Source organism: Astatotilapia calliptera, chromosome 3 (genome assembly GCF_964374335.1).
Source record: "Astatotilapia calliptera chromosome 3, fAstCal68.1, whole genome shotgun sequence".
Classification (NCBI taxonomy): domain Eukaryota; kingdom Metazoa; phylum Chordata; class Actinopteri; order Cichliformes; family Cichlidae; genus Astatotilapia; species Astatotilapia calliptera.
Genome location: NC_137424.1, coordinates 7,237,604 through 7,254,724, shown reverse-complemented (window position 1 = coordinate 7,254,724; position 17,121 = coordinate 7,237,604). Strand labels below are relative to the sequence as shown.

General features: G+C 42.9%; 1 long non-coding RNA gene across 2 annotated transcripts in view; it reads left to right on the top strand.

Annotated features, from left to right (window-relative positions):
* Window positions 1–17,121, top strand: part of LOC145424642 (uncharacterized) — a 38,989-nt gene that overhangs the window by 10,400 nt on the left and 11,468 nt on the right. Inside the window, exon 2 of one of the 2 annotated variants that reach the window (XR_013905706.1) lies at window positions 9,908–10,007. The exons of the other annotated variant lie outside the window; for it this stretch is intronic. This is a non-coding gene — a long non-coding RNA (uncharacterized LOC145424642). The remainder of the gene's footprint in view (window positions 1–9,907; window positions 10,008–17,121) is intronic. 2 annotated transcript variants of the gene reach the window in all.

Here is a 17,121-nt window from a genome sequence, read left to right as displayed (position 1 = left end):
ATAAGATTCAGATAATTACTTATTAAAAGCGAGACATTTTAAATGAGAATAAGAAAGTGTTTCTTTGTGCCCCCCTCTCCCTGTTAATGCCCTACCTGCCCCCTGGCAACACTTTGCTAGATCCACCCCTGCACAGTTACCAGCTGTCAGCTACATAAAAAAGGATCCTGGTGTTATTTGTCTCTCAGAAACAGTTCATAACTTCAACTCATCCATGTCACCTAAAAGGTAAACCTGTTTCTCCATCACCTGTTCAGCTCTGATGATTCAGTAAGGACATCTCCTGGTTTCATCTTCATGTTTCCCTCTCACCACATATCCAAACCATATCATGACCAGCAGCTTTACAGCTGTGGCTCCAGCAAACATCAGCTGATACTAGAAATTAATATTAAATAAATTCTAACAGCTGATCAAACGTGCTGCTGTTGTTTAGCGCGACATCTGCTGGTTTCCTCTTTCTGGCGCAAAGTGGGCGATAAACAAACAAGAGAGCCGATCAGCTGATCATTGATCAGTTTCATGATTGAAGTAGAAACAGGAGAGGGAGGGGAGAGAATGAGAGAATAAGAGGCAGCTGTGCAGCGTAATGACAGAATAAATCCAGCTTTGTGTCTTTTTCATTGTAGCTGAAGTCCGGGACAAACTGTTCCTTTTCACCTCAATACGAAACCCGTAATATTTTCTCTGAATACGAGATGATTCTGTTTTTTACGGGACGGTTGGCAACTCTACTAACTAACCTTATGAACAAAATAAAGTTCACTATCAGTAACATCATAGCACCCACCCAGTCATGCTAGCTAGCACGCAGTACGAGTTATTGGAACTGACAGTAAAAAGTCAGCACAACGAAAATAGCTACAACTAAGCTTGGTCTATATCTGACCCAGATAGACTGCAGGTCATAACTTCTTACTGTGGAAGCTCCGCCATAGCCACCACCAAACAACAGAGTTATTTTTACACATCGTCCAGCATCTGGCCAATCCGCCACCTTCCATTGCTCATGCCGTTACAAAACAAACAAACAAAACAAAACCCATCGACCCATAAAAACGAAGAATCACCGTCGGCCCACCGGGCAAATGCCCAGTATGCCCGATTGAATCTCTCCTCTGACAGAGTGATGTAAAAGAGATGGAGTCCAGAGATAAACCCAGAATTGTTATGTGTTGTACTAGAGACAACACACTCCTTTTGCAGGATCCACCTGTGTTATCGCACAGGGAGAATTGATGTGGCCATTCTTCAGTCCTTCTCTACCACTCCTCCTGAGTAAGTCTGCTCAGCTGCACTGACTTCTCACATTGTTCTTGATGAGGAAGCTGATCGTGACTTGTAGTTTCTTTCAGTATTCAGTTATGGCAGTGGTGTCCAAACCCAGGCCACGAGCATCCTGCAGGTTTTAGACGTGTCCAGCTGATTTAAATGGCTCAACATGCCTTGAAGTTCTCCAGACGCCTGGTAATGAACTAATCATTTGATTCAGGTGAGTAGACCCAGGGTGAGATCTAAAACCTGCAGGACACCGGCCCTCGAGGCCTGGAGCTGGCCAAGTTATGAAGCTAACTATTCTCAAGGCTAATGTAAAGTTCTTCAAATGATTTCGTTTCATCTGTAGATACCAACTCATCTCTCAGGTGCTTACAGCGTGATAGAAAGTGCTTCAGAAGAGTCCAAAATGTTGCTGATTTAGATGTTCTGTCATGGCATAGGAGGATTCTGGATTCAGGAGCAGATGGTGCAGTGAAAATGTTTATTTACAAACTACAGAGAAATACATATGGGCTTGGATTAAATGGGTGGGCTTAGAGCAGGGCGATATGGCCAAAAATATGTATCGCGACATATATTTGAAAATTTGCAATAACAATATAACTGACAATATAATTGATGCGAGACAAAATACAACTCCACAACTTTACTAGTGCAAAAAACCCATCCATTTATTTTCACTTAAACAAGCAGCTGTTTTTCATGTGCATTAAAGCTATGTAAAGATTTAACAGTGCAAATGCAAATTCCTTGCTGAAAGTTTAACCAAAAGGCATTTCCAGTAGAAATGTGCTGACATATCCTGAGCATAACCATGTATAATATCCGCTGAAGTTAAAAAGAGGTGCTTTGCAACATTAAACTGCAGTGTGCCAAATAAAAAAGTCAAATATGTATTTCTCGGACCATAAGCTGCACGGGATTATAAGGCACAAGAAACAAAGCAGTCAGATAAATCAAACTATTCAACTCATTCTTCTTGCTTCCTCCACTTCTGTACCATTGATTCATTAATGCTGTATTCTATCACAGCAGCTCTATTCCTGTGTTGTTGCAGTATATTAATGATTAACCTCGTATTGTGGATGGATTATCTCAGTTGTTCTCCTGACTAAAGTGACAGCAGAGCTGTACGTTTGAACTTTTTCAGAAATCTCTGTCAGAACATGCTATATCATGTTTAGGTAACTAGCAAAACTAGCGAGCTAACTTGCACTAGTTCCTGCTAACTTCTAACTCCATTAAATATAATAAATTCTGTTTTCATGGATGCCTGGATGTTAAACTTAATTGTTACATCTGGTAAAGCAGCAACACTGATCATTTTATTAAAGTTGAAAGAATTTAGTTTTTAACTCTCAATGTGCTGCAGTGTGCGTTTGACTTTGGGACCTGAAGCGGACGGAGTTTAGGACCCAGATTACTCCCAGATTTCCGAGCACCTTAGTCCAACAAATACGGCAATAACGACGGCCCGCTAGCATGTTCTACAAAAAAATAGTGCTTTGTTGTGTATCTGACGGACAAACACCAAACCAGTTACGTTGCAGCATTTTTACAAACCAGTTCTGGTTCATCCGTTTCACTCAACGATCCACTTTCCCCCTTCCCTGTCGCCACCATGCTTTTTCGGCCATGCGTGCATGAAAACAAAGGCACTGCGCATCCGCGTTTTACCCATATTGTATCGCGATATTTCATTTTTTAATCGTTGCCCAACATTATACTGGTATTACCGTGAACAGTATGATGTGGCACAGCCATAGGTGGGCTGGTAGGAATGCTGTGGAGGGAGGAGAGAATGGGTTAGCCAGAGTCTAGAGTGAGATGTACACTTACAGAGAGAGTCGAAACCATCCTACTGGGCGATGTGGTGACAAGAAGCAGGTAGTAAGCGACGTAACAGGCGTGTCTTTTCCTCTGTAGAGCTAACACTCCTGCTGTTTTACTTCTGTACTCCTGTGCATACGTCAAGGATGTCACAATCACATTTTACAGCATCCATGTTATATTAGAGATACTTTAGTCCCATCAAAGTAGTGTACTGTTGTTGTTTGCTCCATTGCAACAAAACATGCAATGATATTATACTGAATTGCACCAGTTTTTAGGACGTCTATCTTTTACTTTCTGTGGGTTTTTCACTGCTTCTCTGCGATCAGATGAATTGTGCACACTATTTGCTCTTCCACAGCTTTATTTTTTAGTCTTTGAATGTTCCCATCACTTCTGTGATGACAAAAGTCACGATTATGCCATAGTCAGTCTATTTATATAGACCAAAGGCTCATCAGCAGACCCAAACCGACAGAAAGGCCACGGTTTCCTAAGAATAGAGCACTTACATTCACATTGAAATGTCCTGTAACGTAGACACCGTTATCATGGTTTTGTTAACCTTAAAGAACAAAACTATGTGCCTGTTTAAATATTTATGGTCTGTAAATACATTAATAATATTTACCATTAATGGCAGTTTACTTTATACCCAGATCATTTTGTGTTAAAGTACACAGTGCTTTACTTCCTCATTGATGACTGAGATGCTGCAATTTAGTCCTCCAAAATATTAAGTAGGGTGCACGCCATCCCATCAGTTTCCATACTCCTGATATAGAGTGAGATTTCCTGAAGCCTTGCTATTTATAGCTGCAGGAGGCAGCTTCTAGCTTCTCCCTGGAGGAAGCTGTCCTTGTTTTTGTCTTCATCAAAAAACCTTAAAATCTAAAAATACAGACACCAGGTTCTTTGTTGGGCTTCTCTTTGTGGTTTGCTGTGGCTTTGCATCTGCTCTGCATCCCTGACCATCAATGTCATCAACATGTGTTCAATGATCCAAAAACACACCAGCTAGTTCACCTCTGAGGGGCTGTCGAGTGGTCTATTCAAGCTGGTGCTGTGACTTAAAAAGGTGGTTCAGACTTGAAAACCCTCCGATGGGCTGAATTATAAATCTAATAAGAATAAATAGCTACATTTACAACCTGCATGTTGTGTTTACTTGTGTTGTCTGTGTCTAATATTAACATTTTGTTGATGATCTGAAACATTCAAATGTAACATTTTTGGATTCATTCCTGTGGAGCTCAGTTCGGCACTCCCAGTCAGCGAGCCATGGCATGTATGTGTATGTGGAGACATGTCTCTATGTACGCATGCATACATGTATTTATACATACATGTATGTGTGTGCGTGTATGTTTGTATGGGTGTATCCTAGGGCTGCTCGATTATGGCACAAATGATAATCACGATTATTTTCACTGACATTGAGATCTCGATTATTTGACGATATTTATTTAACAATAACAATGTGTTGAATAATGACTTTAAAGATTGTCAAAAAATAATATAAAATAGTGCAAATACTGATAACAGTGCAAATGTTTGCAGTATAAGAAATAAATGAAAAATGTAAACATCTATGTTTAGTGAACTTTGCAGTGTTGCTCTGTGGTGCAGCTACGACACCGTAGCAAAGTTTCCACACCACTGAAGTTTTTTTTACCTCTCTGTTCAACCAACGGCAGTCACTGTCCTCTCCAAATAACTACTGCTTAGCTTTCCAAGCTTCCCTCGGGTCCTCTTAATCAGCGGTCCCCAACCCCCGGGCCTCGGACCGGTACCGGTCCGTGAGTCGTTTGGTACCGGGCCGCGAGAGTTGAGGCTCAGGTGTGAAATATATGGTTTTCAGGGTTTTTATCGGTTTTCAGCGTTATTTTGTTATCGTTTTTATCATTTACTCGGTTTTCCTGGGTCTTTTCACGTGTGTTATGAATAACTCTTCTTTTTTTCGGTACCGGTACTGGTTTTATTTTGTTGTATTTATCCAACACCTTAAAGGCCGGTCCGTGAAAATATTGTCGGGCATAAACCGGTCCGTGGCGCAAAAAAGGTTGGAGACCGCTGCTCTTAATTGTTGTGACACGTGTTCGAAAGAGGTGCGCTTGATTTGCCACACGGAGCAGCGCGAGAGTGAAGCACGAGGGAGGGGCTAATAATCGGCTCAGTCATTTTTAATGATCGTTGAAAGCTCAGATCGTAATCGAGATTAAAATCCGATTGAGCAGCCCTAGTGTATCCGTATGTTTGCAGGTAATAATAATAATAATAATAATAATACATTTTATTTAAATAGCGCCTTTCAAAGCACCCAAGGACACTGTACAACAGATAAAAACTGGAAATATACACAATGGTAAAAATAGAAGATAAAAGTTCAAACATACAGAAATTTAAGAATAGGCAATTTTAAACAGATGAGTTTTGAGGGTGGACTTAAAAAGAGAGAATGAACTAATATTTCTGAGGTCCGGGGGTAGGGAATTCCAAAGTCGAGGGGCAGAGCAGCTAAAGGCCCTCCCTCCCATTGTGATCAGACGAGCAGAGGGAACAGAGAGAGAAAGAGAAGATGAAGATCTGAGGCAGCGGGATGGGAGCTTCATCTGTAATAAGTCAGAGAGGTACGGTGGAGAGAGAGAATGAATAGCCTTGAATGTATACAGAATTATTTTAAAATGGATGCGAAATTTGACCGGGAGCCAGTGAAGTTGCTTCAGGATTGGGGAGATGTGGTGGGTAGAAGAAGTCCTAGTAATAATACGGGCAGCAGAGTTCTGGACACGTTGGAGCTTGTTGATAGATTTTTGTGTGAGGCCAAATAATAATGAGTTGCAGTAGTCAATTCTAGAGATAACAAGATTATGGATGAGAATGGCAGTGGCGTGAGGTGTGAGGAAGGGGCGGAGGCGATTAATGTTACGGAGTTGGAAATATGCTGCACGTGTAATATTATTGATATGTGAGTTAAAGGATAATGTGCTATCGAGAATGACACCCAAGCTTTTCACAGAGGGAGAGATAGGGACCAGCGAGTTATTGATGGTGAGAGAGAAATTGTTAATTCTGGATAGCAGTCGTTTAGTGCCAACCAGAAGAAGTTCCGATTTATTGCTGTTGAGTTTAAGAAAGTTGGAGGAGAACCAAGAATTAAGTTCAGCTAGACAGAGGATGAGGGAGGGTGGAGGAAGAGTAGAGTCAGGTTTGGTAGAGAGATAGAGCTGGGTGTCATCGGCGTAGAAGTGGAACTGAATATTATATTTACGAAAAATATGTCCGAGTGGAAGAAGGTAGATGATGAAAAGAAGGGGCCCGAGGACAGATCCCTGGGGCACCCCAGTGGATAAAGGAGAAAGCTGAGAAGTGAAGGATTTTAATTGAATGAACTGAGTGCGGTCAGATAGGTATGATTTAAACCAGGCTAGTGGAGTGTGAGAGAGACCAATAGAAGCTAATCTGCTAAGGAGAATGGGATGAGAGATGGTGTCAAAAGCTGCACTCAGATCAAGAAGGATAAGGATGGAGAGGAGACCAGAATCAGCTGCTATAAGAAGGTCGTTTGTTATTTTTATAAGAGCAGTTTCAGTGCTATGTAGAGGACGAAAGCCAGACTGGAACTGTTCGTAAAGGTTATTATCAGTTAGGTGAAGATGGACTTGTGAAGCAACTATTTTTTCAAGGATTTTTGAGAGAAATGGTAGATTGGAGATAGGACGAAAATTATTAAAGTTGTTGGGATCTAGACCAGTTTTTTTCAGAATTGGGGTAATAGCAGCAACTTTGAAGGAAGCAGGAACAGTTCCAGTGGTGAGTGAAGAGTGAATAATAGCAGATATGAGGGGAAGGAGAGGGAGTAAGCAGGCTTTGACGAGGACAGTGGGGATAGGATCGAGCTGGCAGGTAGAAGGCTTTGATTTATGGATGAGATCAGCAATATCAGCTAAGGATGGAAGTTGAAAAACAGAGAGGAAGTGAGAAGGGGGAGAAGTTAGGACAGAGAAGCTACATTGAGCATTAGGGTCCAGGTCTAAGTGTATTTTATGAATTTTATCAATAAAGAATAGCATTAGAGCATCACAGAAGTTAGATGAATAGAGATGAGCAGGGAGAGAATCAGGTGGCCTGTTAAAAGAGTTGAATAGTGAGAAAAGGGTCTTGGTAGAGTTCTCACTTGAGCAGACAATAGCAGAGTAATAAGCAGATTTGGTTTGACTAATACATTCCTGGTAAAACAGAACGTGGTTATTAAACATATCCTTATGAATAGTAAGGCCAGTTTTCTTATAGAGACGTTCAAGCTGTCGGCCTTTAGCTTTCAGTAGCCGGAGTTCAGGGGTGTACCAGGGTGCAGAGTGAGAAAAAAAGTACAGTTCTGGTTTTTTGTGGAGCCAGGGAATTTAAAATACTACTAAGGCTATGATTATAAAAAAGTACCAGGTCCTCTTGAATAGCTAAGTTGTTAGAAGACAAGCAGCTAGAAAAAGCAGAAGAAAGGATATCAAGATTTATATTCTTGATATTCCGGAAAGAGATAATACGGGGATTGTTAATTACAGAGAGGGTCATGTGAACATTAAAGGAGAGAAGTAGATGATCCGAAATTAGCAGTTCGTCAGCTGTACAGATGGAGGGGGTAAGTCCAGAACAGCAGACTAGGTCCAAAGTGTGGCCCTTAATGTGGGTAGGGAAGTTTATGTATTGTTTAAGGCTGAAGCTATCAAGGCAGGATAGAAGGTCCTTGGTAAGAGGATGGTCGCAGTTATCCACATGAACGTTAAAGTCACCCAGCAATATTATATTAGGGGAGACAGTAGCTAGATTGGTCAGCAGATCGGCAAAGTCACTGATAAAAACAGAATTAAATTTTGGGGGGCGGTAGATGACAACTATTACAGTTGGGGTAGGTCCTGAAAGTTGACAAACAACAGATTCAAAGGAGCTGTACGTAGGGGCGGACAGCGGCGAGACTTTCCAGTTCTCGCGATAGATTATCGCAAGGCCACCACCACGGCCGGACTCGCGAGGTTGGCAGGTGTAAACAAACCCCAGGGGGGTGGAGTCGTTGAGTTGCGAAAAGTCATTGGGCTGTTGCCATGTCTCAGTCAAGCAGAAAAAGTCAAACTTACGGTCTGTTAGGAGATCCTGGATGAGATGTCCTTTGTTCATAAGCGAACGGATATTAAGCAGGCCGAAGTTGACAGAAATACTGTCGGACTGGATGAGAGTGTTAGCCGACCTAGGCAGACCAGTCAGAACATTGTGGTCAATAGACCTGCAGGGGTTCCGTTGAGAGCGACCAGAGGTGGACCAGAAGGACTGAATTGGTTTGGAATTATCCTGATGGAAATACCGACGGGAGCCTCGATGTACGTACTTTCGACGAGGGAGGAAGGCAATGTCCGTGTGGAAATGAAGAGCAGCCAGCGGCGGAGCAGCTAAAGAGAAGCGGAGCCGGAGGAGCTCATCAGCTGTATATTGATGAAGTCCAGTGCCGAGTCGGTAGATCGATGACATAAGGATCCAGACCCACACTGAGAGTACATAGATCCTGAAAGGCCACATCATGGACAGGAACAGCTGGGTAGGGACACCGGTGGGCCTTAGAAACAGGAGTAGGACAGAAGTCCAGAAGTCCAGAGTCCAGTAGCGTTAACGTTTAGCGATAGTGGTGAGTGGCGGCCGGTGAGTAGCGGCAGCCAGTCGCGCCAGCGTTCACTCAACCGGAAGTGAGTGCAGAAGTGGTGCATGTATAACTTGTACATAGCTTTCTTGTGTAAATGTAAATTTGTCTGTGATTGTGTAAATACTTCACACACATGGAGAGATGTCAAACAGCCTTTCATTGTTCTTGTAACAGTGACAATAAAAGCTATTCTATTCCTCTGTCATGCATTCTTGCATCTCTTGCCCTGCAAACACACTTTGCAGAGTGCACTCTGTAGTTTATTTTACATAATAGTTAATACAGTACTTGTATTTAAGTGTATTTCGGTTTATTTTTTTACATCTCATAGCACTGCAAACACTTATAAAGCATAAAGTTTACTTAGCTCTTATTACTAATCGGTTCTATCTTGTAGTTGCACTAAACACAATCACACTGTCACATTTCATAAGCTGGTTTGGTATCTCAGTGCAGTCCCCTACTTACAGAATAGTCTGAGGCCAGGGGCCTTTATAAAGGGGGCCAGGGCCCATGTCCTTGAGTGATTTCTCTGTCTTAGACAGATGTAGTGAAGCTTCCAGGATCGGTCACACTGCAGGGAGTTCTTAAAATTGAATCAAGTGAGTCTCCGTTTAGGGAGCGAGCGTGTGACTGCATTAAGGTAAAATGTCATGTGGAAGCTTGTCTGTTCAGAGCATTTTATGGCGTTTGATGTTTGTATATCTTCTTTTCTTTTTATCATTTTTTAAAAATGGGATTAGATTTTTTGTATGTTTGGGGGAACATATCAAGAACACTGCAGTTTATGGCTTTTCCTTTAGTGCAGAGCCTAAGAATAGCTCGGCGGACTTCCATTCACATGTTGCTGTTATTTATAGCTGCCAGTGACACAAACAACACGCCTGTGGGTGCTGCTGCCTGTGCTGGGATTGGTTTTTGTCGTAACAAACAGAACTAAAGTGAATCCAAGTGTTACAAACAATTAAAAATGTACATCGCAGCCACTGTCTGTGCATTTGTTTTTGATGATCTGTGATGGTAGCAGGTACTTAGTTCACCAGTTACTATTATAAGAAATAATTTTGTTTTTTTAAGCAACTACTTAATTTGTCTTTTCTCTTCCAGGTAAGTGGACATGGAGCTGTACAGTCCAAAGCCTGACTGAAACCTGACTCCTGCTGACGGTCGTTCTGTATGTGTTTGCTGTGGGGCTGGTGACAGTGAGGTAAATATGCCTCAAATAGTTGTTGACCTTTCTGTGTGGAGACACGAGGCAGAAGCAGCAGCCACTCTGGTTATGGGACATCCGTCTTTGACAGTGGACAGTGATAGAAAGGCCAGCGCCGTCTTTACTGAGCATCTTAGCTTCGTTGTTTTGTGATTTAATGAAGAAATAATTATAGATAAATTATAGATACATGATACATACATGAAAAATATGCAAATATATCACAAACAAAAATAATGTTGACAATACAAAACAGCTTCTTAGGTTCCAAAAGGAGGTGGGATGAGGTGTGGTCCAGTATGTGATTTAGTTCAGTTCCATGGACCTGTGATAGGTCATGTGTCAACAGTTTGATTCAGTCCATAGGTTCACGATTCCTACCGCAACGTAGCGGTGGTCGGGTGGCTCGCCATCCCGCGCTGATCAGGGCTGATCGCGGGAGAAAAAAAAAACCTGACCTAAACAAGGTCAAAAACAAATTATCCTTCAGCGAAGAAAATGAAACCGCATCCTACTGCTGTGACAAAATAAATACATAAATAACAAAGACAATTAATGCCATGTTTCATACAACAATCAACAAACCATCATCTCTTATAATGAATTTCATTCAACATACTATTATAGAAAAACATTCTCATGGGTCCCATCAAAGTATATCAGCCATAAAGCTAATAAATATTATCCAAAGTTAATCGAATATATTTACAAAACTCATTCAATCACAGGTGTTGCGCAACAGATTCAATAATTTAAATGGAATTTAACTCAATGCAAAATCTCATAGGCCGTTTTGGCATTTCATCAGAAAAGTAACAAAAAACATCCAAAACGGACAAATCTACAAAATTCAAATCACTCGTCCAACTCTAGATACGTTAAGTCAACATTCGGCCATAATGGAATAAACAAAAACAACAATATTCAATAAATAAAACTAGTAATTGCACTTACTTGCTTCTCCCCAAGACAAGAACTAACAGACTTAAAAACTCCTTTGTCCCACACGGGAGGACAAAGGAGGGGGGAACAACTAAGCTGTAGTGCCTCTTCACCTCACTGTACAATACCTTGTGCAATACTTTTTGTAAATAGTCAACAGTGCAATAGACTCAATACTTGAAATGTGCAATTCACTTGTATTTTTATTTTTTATTCCTATTTATTCTATTTATCCCCTTTGTATATTTTATTTATATTTGTCTCTGTATTTATATATGTGTGTGTGTGTGTGTGTGTGTGTGTGTGTGTGTGTGTGTGTGTGTGTATATATATATATATATATATAACAATTCTGTAACTGTAACTTCGGTCGTTGCTGTGCTTTTTGGAAGTCGAATTTCCCAGAGGAACCCACCCGAGGGATTAATATCTATCTATCTTATCTTATCTTATCTTATCTTATCTTATCTTACTGTCGCTAGCCTAGCATTAGCTTACCGGCGTTTTAGGATGTGCGATCGCGGCTCCGCATTTTCATTAATTGTGACGAAACAAACAAATAACTCACCGTTGAGTCGATTGTGAGGTAGTGTAAAGATGAATGAATCGGCCGGGTTATTGCACGCTGTCAACTGTAAAATGTGTCGATAGCTGACAAGTACGCCAACCACAGGGACAGCAGCAGCCAGAGGAGCAGGGACATGCAGCTGAATGACCCGGAACTTATGCAGGGTTCATTCCCGCCACAATAAAGGGACTGGCGGAAGTGGGGTCAGAAGCTACCGTGGTTACATTTAGGTGTTCAGCAGCGTCCTGTGTGCAGCAGATTAATCACATCATGTTCGGTTTGGTGGCTTTTTGATGTTATTGTTCGGAGAAAGCTGCCAGGAAACAACTAATAACCGATCAATGACAGCTCAGACAGTCCAGCTGGCTTTCCTCACAAAGTGATTCATTTGTTACCGTCTGTGGTCTCTGAGCAGGCGCAGTGTTACACTGATTTCATCTCCACAAAGCTTCTGTTGAATGTGAGTGAAGCAAGATCACTCCAACCTGTCCTGACACAGCTGAGCTCAGACCAGTATGTCATCACTGTTTGGGTTTGTGCTGAACTGGGCTACTGTTACATGACTGGTAATGAACTGGTAACACCCCAGAGTTCTGTGCGCAATAAGATCTGAATTAATCTAATCCATAAATAAATCATGAACAGCCAACATGCACACATGCTTAACAGTGTGTGTGTGTGTGTGTGTGTGTGTGTGTGTGTGTGTGTGCTTCCTTTGAGTACAGCTGTTTAGCACATGCATTAATATTTCAGGAAGATGCCCTCAGAGAGACATTATATATGTTTGCATGCTGCATAATTAATATATTAATAAATACCTTTCTAGTGTGATAACAGCAGGGGGCGCTGTGACTGCAGAGTCCTTTTGATGTGCTGTTTTTACGTGACAAATTGCTGCTGACAGGTCTATGTGATCACATATATTAAGAGAGGATTCCTGATTCTCTGTTTAACTTTGTACTGTGACGCTAACGGAGTTTATAAATAAGTCTTTTAATCGTATTAGTTGTAATTAGAAAGACGAACTCCTCTCTCCTGATTGTTTATTGGCTTTTTATGAATTAGGGTGAAAACTTCAAACCCACAAATACCAAAAGAAGCCTGAAACGATGATTTAGCCATGAAGTGAAATCACACAGGGAAGCTGAGATGGTTTGTTGACCTGTGCTTCAGCATGTCTAACTGGGACCTTTACAGCAGTATTTCTGTGTTAGTTACTGTTCGACACCCTGTGTATCCACGATCAGTCGTCTGCACGTGTCCAGCCTCGCCCCTGTGTTCTACCTAAACGTTTCCATTCTGGTCATTCCCAATGAAGAGTCGACCATCTTTAACCGCTCCAGCTCCGCCTCCTGGGTTTGTCAGTGCCACCGTCTCCGACACACAACAGCTTGCCCGACTGCCATCACGAGCTACCGTCTCCTAAATTTTCCCTGTCAGGTTTTTGTGTTTCTTCTTTCACAAACCCCCCCCTGACCCTCACCTCCACCCACCCCACCTCCTCTGCACCTGCCCTGTGCACTGTGTTGTTCTGGACCAGCTTCACTCAGGCACCTTTCTCCTTCACACACATGTATTCAGTCTTACTGGCTCCACCTCTCCACCTGGTCCCTGTTCTCACTATAGTTCCCAGTGTTGTCTGCACCATCGCACACATGAAGGGCCTCAGAGTCGAGTCCTGATGTCATGGCGCCCCCGCTTTAAATCCGTCTGTCCCTCCTACAGCTCCTACCTGTGCCTTGCTGTCTCCTGCACAGCCTCAGTATGTGCTCAGTATGTGCTCAGTATGTGCAGTACCACAGTACGTCTCTTGGTGTCCCGTCGTGTGCTTTTTCCACATCCACACAGATATGATACAACTTCTAACCTTCTCTGCACTTCCTCATCTACATGTAGAACCTCACTTCAGTAGCTCTTTCTCACGGTGTGGCTCATCAGCTCCATCCCCCTGTGGCTGCTGCAGCTCTGCACCCTGATTCTTCAGTACCAGGACACAAGCATCTGTCCCAACACTGTGTTAAACAATCTAGTTAAAAAGTCCCCTTCATACCTCCAGATGTTTATCAGGACCATCATTCTCCTTCATAGCTGCCCTCATGTCCTCCTTACTCTTACTGCACATCCTTCCAGCCTCAGCCAAGTCTTCTTCTGCTTCCTCAGCATGTGCTCTCTCACACAGGTCACTGTAAACCTGCAGCCACTGCCCAGTTCTCCCGTCTACTTTCATTATCCTGAACGTCCTCGTTCACATTTCCTTGTCTTCTTTTCTTCTGTTCAGAGGATGCACTGAACACCACCATGACTCCCTCATACTTCAAACCATGTTCCAGAGGTTTGAAGTTACACACTAACCTGCTCACCTTATTATTGTTTTTTTGAGCGTTTTCTTCTGCTAGTACCCCCTCACAGTCTCCACCTTCACCATACGTCACCTGCAAGGTCACTGTCTTCAAAGGTGTAGCCCCCCCCCCCCCCCCCCTCCAATATCTGATTTCACTGCAGCTTTTACGAGTCAGCCGTGCTATTTCTGATAGGCTCCCCTCTTCTCTCTGTGGGTGTCGCTCATAGAAAACTTGGACACATTAGCCGGTCATGTGAGCTGCTGCCTGTTAGTGCACACGCCGCTGCCGCCTCGCAGCAGCCTGGGATTCCTGATTTACTGCTGGTTCACTGAGCAGAAGAACAGCGTTTAATGGGGCTCTTTCCTAAAAGTCGTGGCCTGTGTGAGCGATCGTGGCGTGTAGTGTATGTGTTGTTGGCAAGTCGTCACAAGGGGGCGCCCTTCAACAACTTACCTTTGATTTGTGACTCATGAGCAAGAAAAGCATAATCGTCAGATTAAATGTAATTTATCTTCATAATAAAGGAAACACGGATGTTTCTCAGTGACTCGTGTTTGTTTTCAGTCAGTTTGAGACAAGAAGAAAAGAAATGAGCAGGAAGCAGAACACATCACTGTTTGCTCCTCCTTTTATATAATAGGACTAATACAGCAGTGTTACATATGTAAATGGCTCCAGCTGTCATAAACTAAGATTCAGGAAGTTCTCTGATTGAAATGCTGGCAGGTGATGGGTAACCCTCCCCAGCATGTTCCCAAGCGTTGCATACAAGCCACTGAAAAGTAGCTGACGACAGGCTGACTGTCTGTGTGGAGAATCAGTAGGAATACGATGGATAAGCACATGAATCTGACATATTTGGAACAACCAGGTCTCGTGAATGACGTCATTTTTACTCCACGTGAAGAGAAAAACATGTAAACAGATCGTGAGCATCAGATCTGTTTATGCACTGCTTCAGTTTCCTGCTCGGCACAATCGTGGATCCAAAGATGTCAGCTGACGGCCCCGCCTGCCTTTGTTGTCTCTGCCCAGCCTTCCTGTCGTTATCCGTGTTTTTGCTCCCCATCCCCTCTGCCCTGTTGCCCTGACAACAGACAGACACCTAGGTTTCCTTGGTGACGGGGCAGTTTCCTGCCTCCCTGCTTGGACGCTGTGACTGTAGCACAGAGTGTAAGATGTGATTTCAAAGCCAAACCTGGGGATGTGAGCGGTCCAGCCTCACAGGACACGTCGAGCTTTGTCTGGTTTGGATTTAAGGAGCTACAGGTTAGAGGAGCAGGGACAGAAATCGTCTGTCAGTGTCCCCGTGAAGCCATCGCTGATGTGATTACTGCTGTTTCACATCAAACACTGCAGTTTTCCAGCAGTGGAAAGAAGCTGCTTTTGCTGGCATCCTTATTGAAGTTTAAAGTTTACATATAAGTCATGCAGACCATCACTGATGCAGGTGTGTGGCTGTGATTATGACAGTTGGACGGTTTCTCCCCTTCTTAGTCCAGAGGACGTGGACACGTTGGACTGACAGCAGCACTGTTCCCTCTTGTCCTCGGTCAGTTTGTATGTTATGTTTACATACGGCTTCTTCTTCTTTGTTGTGGATGCAGGGTGAACTGACATCATGCAGTCTGATTAACATTTCCCACCAAAGAGCAGAACTGTGCTTTTCACAGATGAGAGCCGCTGCATGCTGAGCACATGTGGAAGAGGCTGCAGAGCATCGTGCTGCTGGGACCTCGTCAGCACGGCTGCTCTGGTGTTTCAGTGATGGTCTGGGGGACATCCCAACCACTCAGCACCCTCAGCGTCGCTCTAATAACAGCTACTTATTAATAACATTTGTGCACGAAGCTGCCACATAACACCTGGATTCTTGGGGTGTCTCTGCACCTACACAGAATGGTTTCAGTGATGGATGGAAGAACCCTCAGGCGATGCCTTGCGTTGGGTTCTGCGTCGACTGGACGCCTTGTGTCGGAGGTGAACCGTTTTGATTTAAAGGTTGATCGTAGCGCTCCCTCTGTGACTCCCAACATTAACTAGCTCACTCGTGAGCGAGAGAAGATCAGCTGTGATCCTGTCTGCTTCATGTCTGTCGTGCGTGCTCAGCACATATCGCAGGAACGTGAAATATTTTGTAGGTTGAGCACAACCAGTGTTCCCCAGTTTCATTACTGGGAGTTTGAAACCAGTGATTAGGCTGACCTGTACTGGCCTGATAAAGCACCGCTACTTGAAACACGTGTAAAAAGCTCGGTGTCTACATTGATGGTTCTTTTAAAGTGAAGAAGCAGGTGAGTGCAGTGTTCAGTCCTGCTTCTTTCAGTTAAGACAGCTGGCCAAGGTAAAGCCATACCTCCTAACGTCTTTGAGCGTGTTATTCACCTTTCCCTTACTTGCAGATGAGACTACTGCAATTCATTGTGTTATGGTCTAGATCAGGCCTCCATCCATCGTCTTCAGATGGTTCAAAATGCAGCTGCTCGCCTGCTAACTGGTACCAAACGGAGAGAGCATATAACCCCAGTTTTAGCTTCTCTACACTGGCTTCCTGTCTCCTACAGGATCCAATTTAAACTTCTACTTTTTGTTTTTAAGTCATTAATGCCCGAGCCCCTCCTCACCTGTCTGAGCCCCTCTCTGCCTATGCTCCAGGACAAACCACGAGGTCCAGCTCAAAACTAATGCTGTCCATCCCACGGACTGACCTCACATCCCGTGGTGATAGATCCGTCTCTGTGGCAGGTCCCAGACTCTGGAATAGTCTCCCCTTAAATATTAGATCTGCACAAACACTTGAGCAGTTTAAATCTTTACTAAAGACACATTTCTATGCCCTGGCTTTTAACACACTATGACCCAAGCATTCTGGTCTTATTTGAATTAGTTTAGTTATTGTTTTAACTCTTTTACTGTCCTATTATTGTTTTTTACTGTTATTATTGTGTTACATTGTTGCTTTTAATACCATTTTTATATTGTTAAGCACTTTGTGCAGCATCGGCTGTTTGAAATGTGCTATAGAAATAAATTTGACCTTGAAACCAAATCTCCTTAGGAAGCGATTTTATTTTATTTATTTATTTAGGACCGTGCATGTTAATGAACATAAATGTAAAAAGAAAAATTACATGAATGTAAACATGCCAGATTATAGCCAAAGGCTAATTTCCATCTTTAATGAGGCCGTGTATTAAGTTTCACACAGCATGGGTGGAACAGCTACTAACCATCACTGCAAGCTCGACAGCAGGAGCCG